This window comes from Aulonocara stuartgranti (genome assembly GCF_965226115.1).
Source record: "Aulonocara stuartgranti genome assembly, chromosome: 7".
NCBI classification, from domain to species: Eukaryota; Metazoa; Chordata; class Actinopteri; order Cichliformes; family Cichlidae; genus Aulonocara; species Aulonocara stuartgranti.
This window is the reverse complement of record NC_138945.1, coordinates 44710594-44716593: the sequence shown is the minus strand read 5'-3', so window position 1 is coordinate 44716593 and position 6000 is coordinate 44710594.

Sequence of the window (6000 nt, the reverse complement as noted above, 5' to 3'; positions counted from 1 at the left end):
TGTGTGTGTGTGTGTGTGTGTGTGTGTGTGTGTGTGTGTGAGACCGGACAGTGTGCGCACTGCGGATGACGTCAGTGCGCACACTGTGTCTGAGGAGGATGTGCGGAAGTGCTTCAGGAAGGTGAACGCACGCAAAGCTACAGGTCCGGACGGGATTCCCGGCCGCGTCCTCAAGTCATGTGCGGCTCAGCTGGCTGGAGTGTTCACACACATCTTCAACCTTTCCCTCTCTCTGTCTGTAGTCCCAGCCTGCTTCAAAATGGCCACCATCGTCCCTGTACCCAAATCCTCCACCATCTCCTCATTGAACGACTGGCGACCTGTAGCCCTGACCCCCATCGTAAGCAAATGCTTCGAGAAGCTGGCCAGGGACTTCATCTGCTCTGCACTACCCGACTCACTGGACCCTCTACAGTTCGCATACCGCCACAACAGGTCCACTGATGATGCCATAGCCCTGACACTACATACTGCCCTGTCACACCTGGAGAAGAGAGACACGTATGTGAGAATGCTGTTTGTAGATTACAGCTCAGCATTCAATACCATCGTTCCCTCGAAGCTGGACAGGAAACTGCAGGATCTAGGACTGAGCAGCTCCCTCTGCAGCTGGATCCTTAGCTTCCTGTCTGACAGACGCCAAGTGGTCAGACTGGGCAGCATCACCTCATCCCCCATCACACTGAACACTGGTGCTCCACAGGGGTGTGTACTGAGCCCTCTCCTGTACTCACTCTACACCTACGACTGCACAGCCACTAACAGCTCCAACATCATTGTGAAGTTTGCGGACGACACTACAGTGGTGGGTCTTATCACCAATGGTGATGAGACGGCTTACAGGGAGGAGGTCAGCGCCCTGACCCACTGGTGTCAAGACAACCATCTCACCCTCAACGTCGCAAAGACAAAGGAGTTGATAGTGGACTTCCGGAGGTGCAGAGAAGTACACACCCCCATCACCATCAACGGCGCTGCTGTGGAGAGAGTGAGCAGCTTCCGGTTCCTTGGTGTACATCTGGCTGAGGATCTTACGTGGTCAGTACACACAAACAAAACAGTGAAGAAGGTGCAGCAGCGCCTCTTCTTTCTCAGGAGACTGAAAAGATTCGGCATGAGCCCCCGCATCCTCAGGACCTTCTATCACTGTGCCATTGAGAGCATCCTCACTGGATGCATCACCACCTGGTATGGCAACAGCACCGCCTACAACTGCAAAGCTCTCCAGCGAATAGTGCGGTGCTCTGAACGGATAATTGGAGGTGAGCTTCCCTCCCTCCAAGACATCTACAGGAAGCGCTGCCTGAGGAAAGCGGGGAGGATCATCAAGGACTCCAGTCACCCCAGCCATAAACTGTTCAGACTGCTTCCATCAGGAAGGAGGTTCTGCAGCATCCGGTCCCGTACCAGCAGACTGAGAGACAGCTTCTTCCACCAGGCCATCAGACTGCTGAACACGTCATAGACACCTCAGCTTCACTACTGGAACTTTAACATTATGCACTCCATACTGTACAGTAACGCCACTGTTTTGCACATGTCTCAACTCTCTATATTTTTATATATTTTATTTATTGTTTACTCTATTTAATTTGTAAAATATGTGTACACACACACACACACACACACACACATACACACACACGTAGAAAAATATTTAGTATACACATCCAGAAATGCATATACTATTATATATTGTACATATATTTATTAGTTTCAGATGTAGCCATTCTTGTATTTTGCTTGTTTATATTATTGTATTTTGCACAACTCTGTTGCTTGTGAAGCTCGCACACAAGAATTTCACTCACATGTGCTGTACCAATGTACCTGCACATGTGATGTGACAATAAAAGTGATTTGATTTGATTTGATTTGACAAGCTTGATAGCATTCGCTGATAACTTGCCACACCACCCTTTATCTATATACATGTAATTTTTTTGCTTCTATTAGAATTTCAAACTGATTGTCTGTGATAATTCTTTTCTTTTCTTCACAGTGTTCTGTTTTCACTAAAATCTTGGCCAGGAGGGAAAAGAGAAGGAGGAAGAGTGATGCTTTGGAAGCAAGCATGAAGAATCCGTTTGCTTCAGTGGTGGTGCTGGTGTGAGCAACAGACAGCGGCAGGGGGATATTAGGAGCTGATATCTTGCCTCCTCATTCATCCCTGATAAAACACAGCAGGATGACGGCTCTGCTATTTCTGCTGCTGCTGCTGAGATGATTGCTGTTATTATCTGGCTGCTGGAAGCTTCTGTTTAGAGCTCCTGGATTGTCACAGCAGACCAATCAGTCAATATCAGTGATAGATTTATGGAACTCCTGCTGGGTAACATTAGTGTTTGTTCAACTATAGTCAGCTGATCATACACAAGGACATTTATCATGTTTGCATCAAATGTTTTAAGTAGAAAATAGATAATATTATGGATAAGGCATTGTGTCTTTTATCCCAGCATAAATGGGATGATGGTTTAAAACAAGTTTAAATGTCAAACAGACTGATTTCAAAAGTGGCTAAACAATGTATGGAGTATTAGTTCCTTATAGTATGGTTTAACTTTATGTCAAATGGTTTTTAGGCTCAAGTTTTAGTTTTAGAAGCTATTATTTACCATAAAAGTATTTTGTTTCCCTGCTTTGGGTAGCAAAGCAGTGCATGAACAAACAACTCTGACTGGTTTTAGAGGTCACCAGTGTGGATCATCTACCTCCATCTCACCCTGTCTCTAGCATCCATTTCTTTCACACCATTTCCTCCTTCACTACATCCATAAATCATTTATGTTGTCTTTCACTATTCTCTTTTTTTTCTTTTTCTTTTTTTTCTTTTTGCCTGTCCCATTTGGTTCTTTAGCCATCAGAATTGTTGTCTGAAGACCAACAAGGATACCCAATGGATTTACTTTGCCAAATGGATCATCACGGCCTTGCCGTATTGGTCCATTTGATCAGCCAGGGATAGGAAAGGGAGAAAGAAATACTGTATGAAGGAAAAGAAAAACAGAAGGGAAGAGGGACAGTGAGAAAGGGCAGTTAAAAAGAGAAAGAAAAGGAAAAAAAATCTCCTGGATCACCTGTTGAGAGAAAAAGAAGAGAAAACAAGCAAAAACAACAGAGCAACATACTAACCACAACACCATCACGTTAATCTAGCTAAGTGTAAACAGCAGTAAATACTAAATATTGAATGTTGTTGTGCAGCACATAGGACCGATAGCGCACAATGTGCTTGGAAATAGCAGCCAATAGAGGTGTAGTTTATGTCTACGAACAGTGAACACCCATGTGCACACCTGTGTGGATCAGCGCTCTTGTATTCAAAAGGTTTCCCCCATGTAACGGTCTGCTAGAGGATGTAGAGAGCCATAGCCCTGTCCCCCAGGGCATGAAGCAGGCATGGAGGAGATCCAGGCCCCAGACATCCAGAGGCCCCAGAGTGCGACAGCCAAAGGAGGACCACCGGAGGGGCATCCGTGCCACCCTCCTGGGAAGAGCTGAGGAGAGCCCCAGATGAGGGGTCACCCAGTAGCCACGGAGCAGAAGCCAGAGGGGCTGCAGTGGCGTGCCCACCGGCTCCGCCGGCAGCCAGCTGTACCAGAGTGAACCGAGCCGCAAGCCCAGAGGCTGGAGGCCCGAGGGCCCCCTTTGCCCTGGAAGAGGCCTGACCGAGCAACAGGCACCAGGCCCCGCCAAGTAGTCACCGGGAGTGAGCTGGTACATACCTGGGCTGGGCGCCCGGACACCAAGAACCACCAACACACCGACCCCTGAGGGCATTTCACTTATTTTCTTGCCTGGGAGATTCATCATCCTTTGTGCAGTATATCCAATATCCCGCTTGTCCAAACTATGTCCAAACTATCGCAACCTTGCCTCACTGCCTTGGTCTCCAAATTGCTCAAGCTGTCTCTGTGATGCACTCATTTATAGTTTTTTTTCATCTTGGTCACTCCCATTGAAAATCACCACATCTTCGAATCTACCACCACCACCATCTCATCATAAAAACCAGCACAGAGAGACTTTAAAGTGATTGTTATAGTGATTTGACTTTAGAAACATGAACAGGTAGAAACAGAGGCTGCAGCCTGACTGCTTTTGTTATGTGTTGAAGTTCAGGGTCTGGCTGCTGGGCTGGTCACCATTCACTCAATCTTAACATCATCTGGATTCTTGGCTGTCCTGAATGCAGGACAGAAACAACTTTAACTTCCACTTTACTATTGCGCTTTCATCTATTTGTGCAATAAAAGAAATGTTTACATCCACGTTGTGGACTGAGCCACTATTTTCCTCCCCTGGCACACAAACTGAAATCAGCTGATTGTAGTGCATGTGAAACCAATAAGCAGGACCAATAGACAGGCAGACTAACGATCCCAAGGAACTGAACCAGTGGGACCATTCTCGATTCCCATCCCTAATCATAGTCCATGGAAACTCCCGCCTAACCTCATCTGTCAACCTGTCCATCAGCACTGCAAGCAAAAGGGCCTGGGCTGTCCCCCCACTCTTTCCATGATCTCTTTCACTCCTCATTCAAACCGTCTGTTAGAGTTACTTCTATCCTTTAAGAGTCTTGTCCGGTCGAGGTAGCCCCTCTGTATTGTGCCATTTTTTAATGGAGTGGCTGTTTGGTGTGTCCCAGGCTATTTTTTGCTTGACAAGATCATTGTAAAAATGATCTTTGAACCTGCCAATGTGCGATGTAGGACTACAGTTCTAAAGCCATGACTAAAGATATTACAGCAGATCTTTCAAGTTGGTCATTATTTGTTTGGGACTAGCCAAAAATCCATATTGTAAAGCCAGCTCTAAAAGATATGCTGCTGCACTCTCTATGGTGGAACTGATTTTGCATCAATGTGTAGTTATTGATGCAAATCAGTTCCACCCAAAGAGTCTTAAAAAATATGCAGAACAGATACAATAGACTCCATTTAACTACAAAAAAACCAGCTCATGTCCTTGATGGATGAATGCACAAAAGTAGCAGCTGCTCAACTTAAGAAAAAAACTGTACTATACATGTATCTGCCTTGCCATCTTTAAATGTTGCCTACAAATTTGCAAAACACCCAGAAAGATGCAATGCGATAGGCTTGATGAAACTGAGAAACATTCGGAATAAATTTGTGAATGGTTAATTGTATATTTTCATAAATGTAGGTATGTTTATAAATACAAAAAAATGTAATGTTTACAAATTTTAACATTTGCCCTACTGTCCATATTGCCCATCATATTATTCTAAAGTAATAAGCAATTATAATGTGCCTCATTATAACTAGAGGTTATTATAAATAACATAGAGGTTTGATCGTGTACAGCAGTTTTATGTATGAAGGTTTGTGATATAGTTATAAAATCCTGAGCTATTTAAGTCTTGTGCAGCAGATGTGGACCCATCCTAATATCTGCTCATTACTGTGCTTTCACTCTATTTTTGAAATGCAACATTTTTCACTTGTTTCATATTTTATCTGTAATCTGATTCAGTCAGACTATAATGGATAAATTTGCCTATTTAAGCATGCTGTCATCTTCCTTCAACATCTTTTAACTTCAATGATTTCTGTACATTTATCTTTCCACAAAAACCTTCTCCCTCCTCCAGCCTAAAAACTTTAGTCAAGACCTGCTTTTTAAAAATCATTTTCACTTAACAAAAACCTTCTTTTTTAATATCTCTGAATTTAGTTACTTTCTTGGGTTTTAGGCTTCAACCTCAAACTGTTGCATCTCACCTACACCTATGTAAACACTGAGAATTACTGTCTGTCCCACCCTGGAAAGCATCAAGATTCATCACAGAAAACAGCTCGATGATTTTTCTTTCACCTTTCCATGCTGGCATTTGATCAGTGAACCACCTGCTGCTCGAGGCAGTTCAACCCACACTTACTGAGGTTATATACTTCAACGGAGCAGAGAACACAGATAAGCTTAGCATTTTTTCACTTCCCAAACCAGTTAATCCATGCTGACATTTAT